Below are 18,617 nucleotides of genomic sequence, written 5' to 3'. Positions count from 1 at the left end.
TGAGTTTTAGAAACTTAAAACTATGCATATTAGTCATGTAATAAGAATCAAATGAGTCCTTAGGTTCTTTAGTTCAGAGTTGGGAGCGAAAATGTCATTTTAAGTTCGAATGAGTTTTAGAGGGTTTACCTTGGATGCTAAGTCTGTTGTCTTCTTTTGGGCCGCTAATACCGTTGTCGTTTTCTTGGAGCTACCATCCCTCTCTTTAGAAACATTAGACTTGGACTTCTTTTTAGGAGGTGAAGTAAAATCCTTTAAAATTCAACAAAAACAAGAGTAGGTAAGATGTCGAATGTGCTTGCGTGAACATATACATTCTAAACAATAAAACATATATACCTCGCCGTCTTCGAAAATCACTAAGTGTATGGGCCATTGCAAAAAACTACCCAGAGCACCGCCTAAGTTAGTGAAACCATCTCCCGTAGGTACCAGAAGAATATCATCAACATGTCCGTCGTAAACAAAATCAACTTGGACTTTATAGTGACCAGGCTTCATCGATGTAAAATGTTGGGGCAATGCACCATCTGAGGGTTGTACCATACCATCCGCCACGACAATGTTGTTGCCTGAAACTTTATCCTCAAGGGCAAGACGACATGGAGTCCTTTCCTTCATAAACAAAGGTTTCAATGCAACTTTGTAAGTGATACAGATTATTAAGTAAATTTCAACTAAAAACATAAAAGGATCAAGCAACTATGTTAAAAAAGAGTGACTACGTCGTACCTTTAGCTCGCGTGGTTGCGGCACTAAGATGTGACGAGTGGTTCTTGTAGCACTAACATCAAGGTCAACTCTGGCAGAATCATTTAAGTGGAGGTCATCAAGTATCGGGGTAGAAATTGAGTTTAGTTGTCCTGTTTTTAACAAGGTGCTTAGTTGCTTTTGGAGGGCCTCTGCCACCCTTTTCTCTACCCTTTTCTCTAATTCACCTTCAAACTCCTTTTTCACAGAAGCTCTGATTGATTCGTAATTTTCTGATGAAGCTTCACCATGGTCACGTCTACTATGTCGATTACACGGACCGAAAGCCTTTTTGATACCAACCATGCCACCTGTTCCCTTGACACGCCCACGATGATCTTTTTTCCCTATAGCTTTAGTGAGGGCACCCTCACCCTGTTCGAAAGAAAGATTTCCTTTTTCCTCTTCTGCGATGTACTCTAACTGCCAATTAGGAAAGTAAAATTACTTTATATTCTCTAATCAAAGCAAGTAAATATTAATTAATTATCACTACTTACAGCATTTGTTGCGATTTCAACAACTTCTGTATCGTTTGGGTCAATTTCCCACTTTCCCTCTTTATTTTGTACTTGATGGGCCAAAATCCACTCCTTTGATCTGTATTTTCTAACTCTATCAACATTTGAGGTCACTGATGAGTTCACCGAGGAGCTACTCGAGATAGGTAAAGCTGCATCTGGTGGAAGTCGTCCATCTTTTATCCAATCTAGTCGCTTTCTATTATAACCCTTTTGGCCGGTGCGATGTGGGTTCTTGTTGCATGATGCACTTTTCCTCGCCTTTTCACTACGAAGCTGTCAAAGACAACATAAAAAGATGGAAATAAATGTTTTTTCTGATAACTTTTTGTCCTAGAACCAATGTCAGTTTGCTACATGAAAAACTCTTTAAGGACAAGTTAAAGAAATATTATCATTACCAATGACTCTGGCAGGAAATAATGTTTAACAAAAGTCTTCCAATCATCCTCTGTGATATGGTTGTAGACATCCCAAGGCATCTTGTTTGTTTGATTTTTTGGCTTCTTTTCCTTCATAGTTATCCATCGGCGCACCAACTTGCTCTTGAAACAACTAAATCGTTTCGCCACACAAGAATGAAAATATTTCTCCCTCGAATGATTAGAATCATCAGTAATGTGGAACATAAGCTGTTAATAATTAAAAAAAGTTAGATTATAAAAATAGTATTTAAATCAAATTAAATAATTTTAAAAATATACAAATCAAGTTAATATCCAATGCTTACCTTAGTCTCCTCCCAAAACCCCTTCTTGGTTTGCTCATCTACCTTTGGATATAATGGGACGTTAATATTAATTCTAGTAGCACAACTCCCAACTTGCTTCCTGTATTCATGAGACCATTGTCCATCAGGGACATTATATACATTATACTCAAGGAACATAGGCTTAGCGACTTAAACACCTTTTGACGGACCACGGCCTTTAATGGTCTTTGTAATCGTACTAACATCTTGTGATTCGTCACCCGTTGTGGGAGTCTTGCCACCTTCTGATTCATGCCTAACAACAATTTGGTTTTCATTCATCGTACCTATGTTGTTCCTGCATCAAGTAAAACATACAGAAGGGTGGTTACAAAATGTGCGCGCAGCAGCAAATCAGTGCACTAGCATACAGAAGGATATCAGATCAGTGCAGATATCATAGATCAGATCAGCACTGATCCGTGCTGATCTGTTCTACACTGATCTGTGCTGATCTGTTCTGCACTGATCTGTGCTGATCTGATCAGCACTGATCTGTGCTGATCTGATCTGCACTGATCTGTGTTGATAAGATCAGTGCTGATCTGATCTGCACTGATCTGTGCTGATCTGATCTGCACTGATCTGTGCTGATCTGATCTGCACTGATCTGTGCTGATCTGATCTGCAATGTTCTTTGTCATTCTTGGTGTGTTTGTTGAGGCAATATGAGAATGCAGGGCAGCAAATCAGTGCACTAGCATACAGAAGGATATCAGATCAGTGCAGATATCACAGATCAGTGCTATCAGGGTGATGTGATAAAAAATGTACCGAACAGATACAGATCAGTGCACATCAGATCAGCACAGATCAGTGCAGATCTGATCAGCATAGATCTGATCTGCACTAATCTGTGCTGATCTGATCTGCACTGATCTATGCAGATCAGATCAGCACTGATCTGTGCTGATCTGTTATGCACTGATCTGTGCTGATCTAATCTGCACTGATCTGTGCAGATCAGATCAGCACAGAACAGATCATCACAGATCAGTGCTGACCTGATCTGCACTGATCTGTGTTGATCTGATCTGCACTGATCTGTGATGATCTGATCTGCAATGTTCTTTGTCATTCTTGGTGTGTTTGTTGAGGCAATATGAGAATGCAGGGCAGCTAACTCATTCTATAAACAAGTTCTATTAATCTAGTATAGTACGGAGTAGTATGTAAGTTAGATCGTAAAATGAAATTACTTGATTGAGTTTCACTTAAACTCAAGCAACAATGATTAAGAAACTTAATGAGGAAATCTGACAATCTCACTTCTCTTATATCATGAAATCATATACTCATATGAGATAAGTCTAGAAAACACCATTTATGCTAAAATGAGGCATTTTCGCTCCCAGCTATGAACTAACGAACATAAGGACTCATTTTAACCTTTTAAATGATTAATATGATTAATTTTAACTTTCCAAGACTCGATCCGATCTATTTATTCACATTAGAGACTTGTTTGGTCGTTGTGGTTCATATTTATGATAAAATGAGGCATTTTTGCTCCCAACTATGAACTAAAGAACCTAAGAACTCATTTTTAGGCTAATATGACACTTTCGCACCCAACTTTGAACTAACAAACCTAAACACTCATTTTAATCATTTTAAATGATTAATATTATTAGTTTTAACTTTCCTAGACTCAATCCAATCAATTTATGCCATTTGAGACTTGTTTGGTCGTTATGGTTCATATTTATGCTAAAATAAGACATTTTCGCTCCCAACTTTGAACTAAAGAACCTAAGGACTCATTTGATTCTTATTACATGACTAATATGCATATTTTTAAGTTTCTAAAACTCATTCCAACCTATTTATGCACATTTATGGCTCGTTGGGTCGTTATATGTCATATATAGAGCTAAAATGACATTTCCGCTCCCAACTTTGAACTAAAGAACCTAAACACTCATTTTAATCCTTTTAAATGATTAATATGATTAGTTTTAACTTTCCTAGACTCAATCCAATCAATTTATGCCATTTGAGACTTGTTTGGTAGTTATGGTTCATATTTATGCTAATTTAGTCAACTAAGGTCAATTTAGGTCAACTTATTCAACTAAGGTCAATTTAAGCCCGCTCGTTTTGATTTAGGTCATTCTAGCTCAAGATTAGGAGACATGTTAATTAGCGCAACACTAGGAGAAAACGCACAACTCACCAAAAGTAAATACGTGCGTTATTTTCCGATTCTGAGAACTTCTGAAAAGACACAAATCACCGAAAGCTTCTGAAAATTTCTGACTCGGAGATCTCAAGTCATCTGCACAGAAAGTTAGTAAACTTCGGTCAGGAACAAAAGTAAGATGTGGAAGTACAGTAAGAATTAAAGAAAGCTAGAAAAGTATAATCATGAACACAATGGAAATATAAAATAAGAATTAAAGATCTGATCAGCACTGATCTGTGCTTGTAATCCCCCGTAATTCTATTATATTTTATTTATATATTTTAACGTATATCTAATATATTTAAATGTAATTTACGAATTTTAGAAATGAAAATGTAATTAAAATATAATTATGTTATTACATTTTGAATATTTTAAATGATTTATGAAATCAAAATGTATTTTCGAGTTTTACTTTAAAACGAGTTCGAATTGCAAAACCACGTTCTATTGAAATTAGAAAACAAGTCCTAACCCATTGTGGATTCATCAACCTAAATCCTACTCCTAGCCCAATTGGGCAAAGCCCAAACAAAAAAATAAAACCCTTCTCTTCTCTATTCTTCACGTGAAAACCAAAAGAAAGAGAGAAAACCCTCATTCTTCAACCTCACGCAACTCAGCTTTCTCTCTCCCGCTGCTCGCCGCCCAGCCGACCACCATCAACACGGTAAATCCTTCTTCTTCTTCAAGCTTCTCCTCCTTCCTCCTTCTTCTTTGTATTTCCTTATTTTCGTTCTTGCTCTCATGGCTTGACTCCCTTCGTTTTCGCGCAGCAACCAGTGACCCAAGGCCCGACCACCGCACGCAACCGTGCTCAGCCTTGCCGCGAGCCACCGCTGTCCGCCGGCCAGCACTCCCCTTAAACTCTTGAATTGGTTACTTTCTTAAATCCTAAGTAACTAATTATCTTAAATTAAAGTTTGTTAATTTAGATTATGTTCTTGATATGAAATTCATGATTTTTATGGTTTGAACATGATTTTAAGATTTGGGTTGAGATTAAAAACGAATTAATTTTCAGTTTTGACTAATTAAAATTAAGATAGGGCTTATTTATGATTTATTAACTTGAATTATGTTTTCTTGAATTAAAGTTATGGGTTTTGTGATTTAAATTATAAATTTGAGATTATATGAATTTTATAATAAAGTTATTAATTTTCAGATTATCTAATTACACTGAAATATTGGTTTTTGATTGTTTAAAGTATGAAATTCAAAGTTTTTATGATTATTAATCATGATAGGTTGAGTATGGATCATTGAATTGGTTGTGTTGAGATACTAGGAACGTAGATTGACCATGGTGAAGCTTTTAGATGAAATTATATTGCTGAAAATTTAAAGTACGATGTTTGCGAAAGTTTTCAACGAATTTCAATCACTAATTCAATAATTATGATTCTAGGAAATCAAATGTTTAAGTTTTGATATTGGGGAAAGTTCTAAATATGTTTAGGATGCATTTAGAATGCTCTCTTATGGTTATCAATGAGTAGGAATTGATTGGGAATATTTGTTGGTTGTTTTAGGCGGAGAATTCTCTTTAGGCGACTTTTGAAAGTGTTAAAGTGGCCTATCAATTTGTTTATACAAGGTACGTACATACCCGCGTGCTTGGAATGTGTGCTAATTGTTGAAATCATGTTGATATTATTGTTGAACTTGGTGATGTTGATATTATAGACAAACTTGGTTATATGGAATGTGCATGTTTGATACTGTTGGACAAACTTATTGAACTTGTTTTGCACTAAGAGAACTGTAACATGTTGGTATGGATTATTGGTACAAACACGTTGGTTGGGAACACTAGATTATTCTATATGATTGGTTTGGATCAATTGGTTGTTGTTCCCTTTTTAGCTTTTCACTACTTTATGAGGGCCGAGGACCTTGTTTAGTAAGTTGAAACTTTATACCCATATACAAGGTTGATCATGGTTAAAGGAAAGGTTGGGTAAATTGGAATGAGTCTTGATTGATGCCTTTATGATCACGTACTTAATTCCAAGATAAAAACAGTTGTGAACGAATGTGGATTATATGCCTTATGTGATTGTTGAGTCATAACAGAGTATCAATTTGTAAATCATGTAAAGTGAAACTGAGTAGCAATAGCTTTAGACTGTGCACGTCTAAAGTGACGGACAAACAAGAGTTGGGGTTCATGGTGGTAGCCCATGGCCTTTTCTGGGACCGGATTGATCACCGTGTCCTATTTTTATTTAAACGTTCCTCGATATCGCAGGTCACTGAGGTTACGGAGTCGCGCCCGTACCTCGTCTTCCTTAGTGAAGACTTCTGGATGGACAACTCGGTCCATTGTCTATTTCAACCACAATAATATTATTATCATAAGTCTAGCCTAGTCTAGTCAAGTATGGTCGTCAAATTATCATGCTTTGTCTGCCCTTACTTATGTTCATTAGTATCATGTTAGGGTTCCTTTAATAGTATCATGTTAGGAATATTATTGTTTAGTATGTAGTACTCAGCTTTGCTGATTACGTGCTTTGTTTGTGTGTGTTGATCATGGCTATGCCTTATTGATCCTGTGATGACCCATCTTTGGTGAGCAGTCTCTAAGGATCAATAAGCGTTGCCCATCTACAGGTTTGAAGATGATGCATCATTGGGATCGGGATTAGAGAGCTTGTAGTTATATTTGCTTATTTAAATGATTTGGTTTGTTAACTTAATTTGAAATTTGTCGTACAATTCGTATTTCCTTATTTCAGTTAATTGGTTTTGGACCTAATATGTAATAAGATTATTTATGAACCTAAATGTTAGTTTTATGTTTTCCGCTGCAAAATTCTGAATAAGCCGTTACGTTTTCACACGGGCGATAATACTTTGATAATTCCCTACAGTTATATTTAAAAAGGGATATTTTAGAAAATGGGAATTGTCGGGGTGTTACAAAGTGGTATTTTTGAGCTAAAGGTTTTACTGACATTTCGTGTCTACCTTTTATAATTTAGGCGCCTAACTAACTAATTAGTTACGTAAAAGTAATTTCGCACTAGTGAAAAAATTGAAAGTTATTAGCTAGAAATGTTTGAATTTATTTTAATATTGACTCTTGAAACGTGCTTTGAAATGCGTTCTTGTTCATGTGAATTAATGTATTTCGATTCTTTTGAAATTCAAATTAATATTTCCGTAAAAAAAAAAAAAAAAAAAAAAAAAATTTTTTACTGCTGCTGCTGCTACAGTACCGTAAAAAAAAAAAAAAAAAAAAATTATTTATCGTTTAATAATTATTCTTTTAATCAATCAAATTCTTATAAATCATTCGTGTTTTATTCTTTTATGCTTCAATGTTTGATATACTATGATTATTTTGAGAGTTGGGTAGTATAGGAAAGGGCATATAGAATAGAAGCATTGTGTCTGCATTATGTCAACATGATTGTAATTTCTCTACCTGCTAACTGTCGTGTCTTTCCTACGCTTTGCGATTGATATATATTCTTACTTATTGTGTATTGTGGGATCATACGGTAAGTGAGAGTACTAATTACTAACATAGAAACTATGTTTAATTGTTATAGATCACTAATCATGTCTGGCATACAAGGGAATAGAATAGGGAGCAATTCTAACCCTATTGTTCTAAGCGATGATGAAAATGAAATGGATTACGAGTCTGACATTAACAGTTACACCAGCCATGAACTTGTTCTGCGTCGAGTTTTAAGAGCAGGAGAACCTGATAGTGATGATGAAGCCCTTCGTGAATTTGATCGTGCTAGAGGGCAAACTAGGGTCGATATTTATCAAGCTGTTTTGAGACCTGAAAGCGATTCGGAGCCTGAGTTTGAGCATGAATTTGGGTTTGAGTTCGAACAAGAATTTGAGTTTGAGTTCGAACATGAATTGGAGGTTGAACCTGAGTTTGAGTTTGAGCCCGAACATGAACCTGAACCTGAGCCTGAGCCAGAGGAAGCTAATCATCAACTTCAAGGTCTACGAAGATCCTCTAGGCCAAGAAAAGAAGCTTATTATTTTGATATGGATGACGATGATGAACTTAAATATGAGTTATTCACCCTAGAAGATTATAGCGAATCAAAGGACAAGTCTGATGATGTTTCCCTTTAGCTTTGCTTACATATTTAGTTGTGTGTGAGAAAAATGTTGGACAATCCGCCCAACCACAGTTTATGTTTATATCGTAGAACCTTTTTACTTTATTTTGAGAACAGGTGTGTGTTAATATTTAGGATTGTTATTGACATTCTTCTGAGGAATAAAAGTTAGATTATTGACTATCTAAAGGATCAAAGTTTTACGGGCACGCAAGGGGAATGTTTTCTTCTTTTATTCTAACTTATTATTCGTGATGATTGAAGTTATTCCTTGTCTCTCAGTTGAATGTTTTGCATGATTGTTCATTTCGTGTGCATTTTGAATGTTAATGTGATATTGCATTGCTAGAGGATAATGTAAGTAAAGTTTTGAACCTGAATTAGAGCATATTAATTTCAAGTCGCGCTCTAGGATGGCCAATAATAGTGACCGAGCTGCTGCTATTCGCCTCTTGGCGGAAAAACTAACCCAGGAAAGAACTGAGCGTCCCGATTCTGCAGGGGACATGTTTGAAAGGCTTGCGAAAGTTAAGCCACCATACTTTAAGGAGCAGGCAGACCCCACCTTCCTTGAAAACTGGATCAGGGAATTTGAGAAACTATTTGGGGCGGTAAACTGTCCTGAGCATATGAAAGTAGGCCAAGCTGTCCTCTACCTGAAAGATGAGGCCGACCTTTGGTGGAGGGAAAATGGGACTAGACTAAGCGCTGCTGAGGGATTCAATTGGGATTCTTTTATTGTTGCTTTGAGGGGGAAGTTTTATCCTCCTTTTATGAGGAAGCAGAAGGCCCAGGAATTTATCAACCTTAGGATGGGGAATTTGACCATTGCTGAATACTATAGTAAGTTTATAGCTTTGTCGAGGTTTGCACCTGAGGTGGTAGCTACTGAGGAACTAAAGGCTCAGAGGTTTGAACAGGGGTTAACCGATGAGATCCAACTGGGACTAGGCGGGGAAACCTTTACGTCCTTAGACATTGTTTATGGGAGAGCTGCTCATATCTATGGCCTTCGGACCAGGAGAGACAAAAGAAATACTGTTGTTGGGGATAAAAGGAAAGAGTTCAATGCTGGGGGCAGTCAAGGGAACTTCAAAAGGAATAGAAATGGGAATGGTAATGGTAATGGTAATGGTAATTTCCAGGGAAGAAACAACCAGGGGAATAACTATAACAACAGAAACCAAACTGACAGAGTGTACCACTGCAAGAGGTGCAACAACAACCACCCTGGGAAGGATTATAAGGGGGAATTGGTAATTTGCAACTATTATCATAAGAAGGGACATAGGGAGTTTGAGTGCTTCACAAAGCAGAAGAGAGAGCAGAATGGTAGTGGGAGTAGTAACCAAGGGAAACCAGGGTTTAACCATTCGGGGAACCAAGGTTCGAAGCCTGCTGGGGCACCAAACAACCAGGGAAACCAAAACAAACCTGCCAATGGAAACAACAATAACAACAAGGCTCCCGGAAAGCTGTTCGTAATGAGTAGAAATGAAGCTGAACGTTCTGCAGACGTAGTTTCGGGTACTTTCTCTATCAACTCCTTACCTGTTAAAACATTGTTTGATTCAGGGGCAACATATTCTTTTATTTCGACCTCTATTGTTAAAAATTTGAAGTTAGTAGATTTTGAGGCAATTGATTTACCTGTTAGTATGCCTAATGGTGCAACAATAAGGTGTACGAAATTATTTAAGAACTTGCCTTTGAAGATAAAAGATTGCACTTTTCCATCTAATTTGATAGAATTTAGTTTGGGGGACCTAGATGTGATTCTGGGGATGGATTGGCTAAGCTTATACAAGGCCAGGATAGATTGTGAGATTCAGAAAGTAAGCCTAAAGAATCCTACTGGGAAATCAATATCATATAGACGTTTTGGGAAGTCTAGGAACTTTGGGGTGATCTCCGCATTACAAGTGAGGAAACTGGTCAATAAAGGGTGTGAACTATTTTTCTGTAGTGTCCAAGATGTAAGTAAGAAAGTTGGGGTAAAGATAGAGGATGTCCCAATCGTAAGAGAATTTGTAGATGTATTTCCGGATGAGATTCCGGGTATGCCACCGGCTAGAACCCTTGAATTTACCATAGAATTAAATCCCGGAACCGCACCTATATCCAAAGCACCTTATAGGATGGCACCCCCAGAAATGAGTGAGTTAAAGACACAATTGCAGGACTTGTTCGACAAGGGGTACATTAGGCCTAGTGCATCACCGTGGGGAGCTCCAATATTGTTTGTCAAAAAGAAAGATGGGAGTATGCGGCTATGTATTGATTATAGGGAGTTGAACAACGTAACAATCAAAAACAAATATCCTTTGCCTAGGATAGATGACCTGTTTGACCAGTTGAACGGGGCAAGTGTATTCTCAAAGATTGATTTGCGTTCGGGATATCACCAATTGAGGGTAGCTGAAAAAGACATTCCTAAGACTGCATTTAGGACTCGTTATGGCCATTATGAGTTTACAGTAATGCCTTTTGGGTTAACCAATGCACCCGCCATATTTATGGATCTGATGAATAGGATTTTCCATGAGTTCCTAGATAAGTTTGTGGTGGTATTCATTGATGATATTCTGATCTATTCGAGGAATGAAAAGGAACATGACGAACATTTGAGGGTTATCTTGGAGACGCTTAGGAAGAACTAGTTGTATGCAAAGTTCTCTAAGTGCGAGTTCCGTCTGGAAAAGGTAGCATTTTTGGGGCATTATGTGTCAAAGGAAGAAGTCTCTGTGGATCCTGCCAAGATTCAAGCTGTGAGTGAGTGGCCTACTCCGAAGAATGTTTCTGATATTCGGAGTTTCTTAGGTCTAGCGGGGTATTATAGGAGATTTGTGAGAGATTTCTCAAAGATAGCAAGACCCATGACCAACTTGATGAAGAAAGAATCAAAATTTGAGTGGAGCGAAAAATGTGAGGAAGCCTTCCAAATTCTCAAAGAGCGTTTAACCTCAGCACCTGTTTTAACCTTGCCTGATGGGAATGAAGGGTTTGAGGTATATAGTGATGCGCCGAAGAATGGGTTGGGGTGTGTATTACAGCAAAATGGGAAGGTGATTGCGTATGCGTCGTGTCAATTAAAACCATATGAGGCTAATTACCCTACCCACGATCTAGAGCTAGCTGCGATTGTTTTCGCTTTGAAAATTTGGAGACATTACCTCTATGGGGCAACATGTAAGATCTTCACAGACCACAAAAGCCTAAAATACATTTTCACCCAGAAAGATCTCAACATGAGACAAAGAAGATGGTTAGAGTTGATCAAGGACTATGATTTGAACATCCAGTACCATGAGGGGAAAGCAAACGTAGTTGCCGGTGCATTGAGTAGGAAATCTAGCCATAGTATGAATGTCTTGGTAGTGCCTGAAGAGTTGTGTCGAGACATGCAGAGACTTAGCCTGGAAATAGTAAATCCTGGGGAAACCAAAGCAAAACTGAGTGCATTATCGTTGGGGTTGTCTATATTCGAGGAGATTAGAGAAAGTCAAGCTGGGGATGAGTGCTTAGAGAGAATCAAAGAAAAGATGGGTCAAGGGAAAGAAGTGGATTTCAAGATTCATGAAGATGGTAGTTTGAGGTTCAAAGGGAGATGGTGTGTACCACAGAAGTGTGAAGAACTCAAGAGGCGTCTTATGGATGAGGGGCATAATACTCCATATTCTGTGCACCCTAGGGGTGACAAGTTGTACAAAGACCTGAAGCAAATCTATTGGTGGCCTAATATGAAACGGGAAGTTGCCGAGTTTGTGTCTAGATGCCTAACCTGTCAGAAAGTCAAAATAGACCACAAAAGACCCATGGGGAAAGTTCAACCTTTAGAAGTGCCTGGATGGAAGTGGGATTCCATTTCTATGGATTTTGTTACTGCCTTGCCTAGATCAAAGAACGGAAATGATACCATTTGGGTTATTGTGGACCGTCTAACAAAATCAGCCGTGTTTATTCCGATTAAAGAGAGATGGAAAAAGAAACAGCTCGCAAAGACTTACATTAATCATGTAGTGAGGTTGCATGGGGTCCCAACCGATATTATCTCAGACCGTGATTCAAGATTCCTCTCGAAATTTTGGCAAAAGGTCCAGTTGAACCTTGGGACAACTTTGAAAATGAGCACTGCTTTCCACCCTGCAACCGATGGTCAGACTGAGAGAACTAACCAGACTATGGAAGATATGTTGAGGTCTTGTGCGATTGACTTTAAGGGTAGTTGGGAAGACCATCTAGACTTGATCGAATTTTCATACAACAATAGCTACCATGCAAGCATTAAGATGGCACCTTTTGAGGCACTATATGGGAGAAAGTGTAGAAGTCCCACCTGCTGGAATGATTTCAGTGAGAATATAGTCTTGGGAACGGAATTCATTGAGGAGACTGTCAGGAATGTAAAAATGATTCAGGCTAGAATTCAAGCTGCCCAGGATAGGCAAAAGAGTTATGCGGATTTGAAAAGAAGAGATGACGAATTTGCAGTAGGTGATAAAGTGTTCTTGAAAGTATCACCAACCAAGGGTGTGATGAGATTTGGGAAGAAGGGCAAGCTAAGTGCCAAGTATGTAGGCCCATATGAGATTCTGCAACGAATAGGGAAAGTAGCATACAAGTTAACCTTGCCAATGGAGTTCGAAAAGATGCACGACGTGTTTCACATTTCCCAACTAAAGCGCTATATCCCTGATGAGCGTCATATCTTAGAGCCTTAGAGAATCCAGATTGATAGTAGCCTCACATACGAAGAAAGGCCTGTGAAAATCCTTGATAGAAAAGTGCGTAGTACACGCAATAAGGACGTCAGCATAGTGAAAGTGCTTTGGTCGAACCACGAGTACGAAGAGGCAACGTGGGAAGCCGAAGATGACATGAAGATCAAGTATCCGGAGTTATTTTCTGAGGTGAGTTACGAGGGCGTAACTCGTTTTCTTTAAGGGGGTAGAATGCGATAGAAATTCGCGCTTTTTACCTTTTTTTATGATATTTTATGCATTTTATGCTTATTTCTAGCAACCTTTACATGTTGATGCAAGTAAATAGATCTTCCGCATAAGAAAATGTGTTCTTGAGTATTGCAAGTAACGCTTGGTTGGAAAAAGAGTGCACAAGAGTGGCACAAAGTACTTCTACAATAAGAATAAGTTGAAAAGTTTGGAAAGATATGTGAATTTCCGTGTCAAGTTTCGGGACGAAACTTCTTTTAAGAGGGGTAGATTGTAATCCCCCGTAATTCTATTATATTTTATTTATATATTTTAACGTATATCTAATATATTTAAATGTAATTTACGAATTTTAGAAATGAAAATGTAATTAAAATATAATTATGTTATTACATTTTGAATATTTTAAATGATTTATGAAATCAAAATGTATTTTCGAGTTTTACTTTAAAACGAGTTCGAATTGCAAAACCACGTTCTATTGAAATTAGAAAACAAGTCCTAACCCATTGTGGATTCATCAACCTAAATCCTACTCCTAGCCCAATTGGGCAAAGCCCAAACAAAAAAATAAAACCCTTCTCTTCTCTATTCTTCACGTGAAAACCAAAAGAAAGAGAGAAAACCCTCATTCTTCAACCTCACGCAACTCAGCTTTCTCTCTCCCGCTGCTCGCCGCCCAGCCGACCACCATCAACACGGTAAATCCTTCTTCTTCTTCAAGCTTCTCCTCCTTCCTCCTTCTTCTTTGTATTTCCTTATTTTCGTTCTTGCTCTCATGGCTTGACTCCCTTCGTTTTCGCGCAGCAACCAGTGACCCAAGGCCCGACCACCGCACGCAACCGTGCTCAGCCTTGCCGCGAGCCACCGCTGTCCGCCGGCCAGCACTCCCCTTAAACTCTTGAATTGGTTACTTTCTTAAATCCTAAGTAACTAATTATCTTAAATTAAAGTTTGTTAATTTAGATTATGTTCTTGATATGAAATTCATGATTTTTATGGTTTGAACATGATTTTAAGATTTGGGTTGAGATTAAAAACGAATTAATTTTCAGTTTTGACTAATTAAAATTAAGATAGGGCTTATTTATGATTTATTAACTTGAATTATGTTTTCTTGAATTAAAGTTATGGGTTTTGTGATTTAAATTATAAATTTGAGATTATATGAATTTTATAATAAAGTTATTAATTTTCAGATTATCTAATTACACTGAAATATTGGTTTTTGATTGTTTAAAGTATGAAATTCAAAGTTTTTATGATTATTAATCATGATAGGTTGAGTATGGATCATTGAATTGGTTGTGTTGAGATACTAGGAACGTAGATTGACCATGGTGAAGCTTTTAGATGAAATTATATTGCTGAAAATTTAAAGTACGATGTTTGCGAAAGTTTTCAACGAATTTCAATCACTAATTCAATAATTATGATTCTAGGAAATCAAATGTTTAAGTTTTGATATTGGGGAAATTTATAAATATGTTTAGGATGCATTTAGAATGCTCTCTTATGGTTATCAATGAGTAGGAATTGATTGGGAATATTTGTTGGTTGTTTTAGGCGGAGAATTCTCTTTAGGCGACTTTTGAAAGTGTTAAAGTGGCCTATCAATTTGTTTATACAAGGTACGTACATACCCGCGTGCTTGGAATGTGTGCTAATTGTTGAAATCATGTTGATATTATTGTTGAACTTGGTGATGTTGATATTATAGACAAACTTGGTTATATGGAATGTGCATGATTGATACTGTTGGACAAACTTATTGAACTTGTTTTGCACTAAGAGAACTGTAACATGTTGGTATGGATTATTGGTACAAACACGTTGGTTGGGAACACTAGATTATTCTATATGATTGGTTTGGATCAATTGGTTGTTGTTCCCTTTTTAGCTTTTCACTACTTTATGAGGGCCGAGGACCTTGTTTAGTAAGTTGAAACTTTATACCCATATACAGGGTTGATCATGGTTAAAGGAAAGGTTGGGTAAATTGGAATGAGTCTTGATTGATGCCTTTATGATCACGTACTTAATTCCAAGATAAAAACAGTTGTGAACGAATGTGGATTATATGCCTTATGTGATTGTTGAGTCATAACAGAGTATCAATTTGTAAATCATGTAAAGTGAAACTGGGTAGCAATAGCTTTAGACTGTGCACGTCTAAAGTGACGGACAAACAGGAGTTGGGGTTCATGGTGGTAGCCCATGGCCTTTTCTGGGACCGGATTGATCACTGTGTCCTATTTTTATTTAAACTTTCCTCGATATCGCAGGTCACTGAGGTTACGGAGTCGCGCCCGTACCTCGTCTTCCTTAGTGAAGACTTCTGGATGGACAACTCGGTCCATTGTCTATTTCAACCAAAATAATATTATTATCATAAGTCTAGCCTAGTCTAGTCAAGTATGGTCGTCAAATTATCATGCTTTGTCTGCCCTTACTTATGTTCATTAGTATCATGTTAGGGTTCCTTTAATAGTATCATGTTAGGAATATTATTGTTTAGTATGTAGTACTCAGCTTTGCTGATTACGTGCTTTGTTTGTGTGTGTTGATCATGGCTATGCCTTATTGATCCTGTGATGACCCATCTTTGGTGAGCAGTCTCTAAGGATCAATAAGCGTTGCCCATCTACAGGTTTGAATATGATGCATCATTGGGATCGGGATTAGAGAGCTTGTAGTTATATTTGCTTATTTAAATGATTTGGTTTGTTAACTTAATTTGAAATTTGTCGTACAATTCGTATTTCCTTATTTCAGTTAATTGGTTTTGGACCTAATATGTAATAAGATTATTTATGAACCTAAATGTTAGTTTTATGTTTTCCGCTGCAAAATTCTGAATAAGCCGTTACGTTTTCACACGGGCAATAATACTTTGATAATTCCCTACAGTTACATTTAAAAAGGGATATTTTAGAAAATGGGAATTGTCGGGGTGTTACAGTGCTGATCTGTTCTGCACTGATCTGTGCTGATCTGTTCTGCACTGATCTGCACAGATCAGTGCAGATCTGATCTGCACAGATCAGTGCAGATCTGATCTGCACAGATCAGTGCAGATCTGATCTGCACAGATTAGTGCAGATCTGATCTGCACAGATCAGTGCAGATCTGATCTGCACTGATCAGCACTGATCTGTGCTGATCTGTGCTGATCTGATCTGCAATGTTCTTTGTCATTCTTGGTGTGTTTGCTGAGGCAATATGAGAATGCAGGGCAGCTAACTCATTCTATAAACAAGTTGTATTAATCTAGTATAGTACGGAGTAGTATGTAAGTTAGATCGTAAAATGAAATTACTTGATTGAGTTTCACTTAAACTCAAGCAACAATGATTAAGAAACTTAATGAGGAAATCTGACAATCTCACTTCTCTTATATCATGAAATCATATACTCATATGAGATAAGTGTAGAAAACACCATTTATGCTAAAATGAGGCATTTTCGCTCCCAGCTATGAACTAACGAACATAAGGACTCATTTTAACCTTTTAAATGATTAATATGATTAACTTTAACTTTCCAAGACTCGATCCGATCTATTTATTCACATTAGAGACTTGTTTGGTCGTTGTGGTTCATATTTATGATAAAATGAGGCATTTTTGCTCCCAACTATGAACTAAAGAACCTAAGAACTCATGTTTAGGCTAATATGACACTTTCGCTCCCAACTTTGACCTAACAAACCTAAACACTCAATTTAATCCTTTTAAATGATTAATATGATTAGTTTTAACTTTCCTAGACTCAATCCAATCAATTTATGCCATTTGAGACTTTTTTGGTCGTTATGGTTCATATTTATGCTAAAATAAGACATTTCCGCTCCCAACTTTGAACTAAAGAACCTAAGGACTCATTTGATTCTTATTACACGACTAATATGCATAATTTTAAGTTTTTAAAACTCATTCGAACCTATTTATGCACATTTATGGCTCGTTGGGTCGTTATAGGTCATATATAGAGCTAAAATGACATTTCCGCTCCCAACTTTGAACTAAAGAACCTAAGGACTCATTTGATTCTTATTACATGACTAATATGCATAGTTTTAAGTTTCTAAAACTCATTCCAACCTATTTATGCACATTTATGGCTCGTTGGGTCGTTATATGTCATATATAGAGCTAAAATGACTTTTCTGCTCCCAACTTTGAACTAAAGAACCTAAACACTCATTTTAATCCTTTTAAATGATTAATATGATTAGTTTTAACTTTCCTAGACTCAATCCAATCAATTTATGCCATTTGAGACTTGTTTGGTAGTTATGGTTCATATTTATGATAATTTAGTCAACTAAGGTCAATTTAGGTCAATTTATTCAACTAAGGTCAATTTAAGCCCGCTCGTTTTGATTTAGGTCATTCTAGCTCAAGATTAGGAGACATGTTAATTAGCGCAACACTAGGAGAAAACGCACAACTCACCAAAAGTAAATACGTGCGTTATTTTCCGATTCTGAGAACTTCTGAAAAGACACAAATCACCGAAAGCTTCTGAAAATTTCTGACTCGGAGATCTCAAGTCATCTGCACAGAAAGTTAGAAAACTTCGGTCAGGAACAAAAGTAAGATGTGGAAGTACAGTAAGAATTAAAGAAAGCTAGAAAAGTATAATCATGAACACAATGGAAGTATAAAATAAGAATTAAAGATGTGGAAGTACAAACTACACCTTCTGAAATGCTAGAAAAGATACATTTAATCTGATATTCAGTTAGCTAGAATTACCTATTCCCAGAAGCCAACTCATCTTATTCATGTACGGTTTATAACCCAAATTCCTTCCCTATGATCTGTACGCATATGATTAGTATTATTTGCATCTTCCTCCTCCGGTAACGGTTGAACAGCCGTTGGTAACAGGGGTGTTTCATCGTACTTGTCATACTCATCTTCATCCACAACATCATCAATACCCAGAATATTTCTCTTGCCTTGGGCAACTGCACGCCATATAGGATCAACATTGTCTACCACATAGAAAATTTGCTTAGCTTGTGATGCTAGAATGAATGGCTCGTCACTATCACTTAATCGATCAAAGTTAACCAATGTTAAACCAGGAAAAATTTCATCTTGTTTCACCCCATTATGGTTGTTGGCCCACTTGCACCGGAATACAGGGATCGTAAATTTGTTGTAATCAAGCTCCCATATTTCTTCGATAACACCATAATATGATTGTGTCGCATCAACCGGTCTTCTATCCTTGGCGCTTGCATAGACCCTAGATGTTGCAACATGCTTCACTCCACTATTCTGCACCACACTCTTTTCATCTTGTCTTCTAGTGTAGAATGTGAACCCATTGATATCATACCCTTCA

The 18,617-nt window shown here is 37.1% G+C and overlaps 2 long non-coding RNA genes across 2 annotated transcripts; both read left to right on the top strand.

Moving 5' to 3' along the window:
• Positions 1–4,790: 4,790 nt before the first annotated feature.
• LOC110788802 (uncharacterized) lies at positions 4,791–7,028 on the top strand. The gene is made up of 4 exons (XR_008931478.1): positions 4,791–4,877; positions 4,984–5,085; positions 5,743–5,807; positions 6,793–7,028. It is a non-coding gene; the product is annotated as an uncharacterized lncRNA (long non-coding RNA).
• A 6,850-nt stretch (positions 7,029–13,878) lies between these two features.
• Positions 13,879–16,136, top strand: LOC130470754 (uncharacterized). Its single transcript, XR_008931479.1, has 4 exons — positions 13,879–13,960; positions 14,067–14,168; positions 14,826–14,890; positions 15,876–16,136. It is a non-coding gene; the product is annotated as an uncharacterized lncRNA (long non-coding RNA).
• The last annotated feature ends 2,481 nt before the right edge of the window (positions 16,137–18,617 follow it).

This window comes from Spinacia oleracea, chromosome 3 (assembly GCF_020520425.1).
Source record: "Spinacia oleracea cultivar Varoflay chromosome 3, BTI_SOV_V1, whole genome shotgun sequence".
NCBI lineage: Eukaryota > Viridiplantae > Streptophyta > Magnoliopsida > Caryophyllales > Amaranthaceae > Spinacia > Spinacia oleracea.
This window is presented reverse-complemented; position numbering and strand designations above follow the sequence as displayed.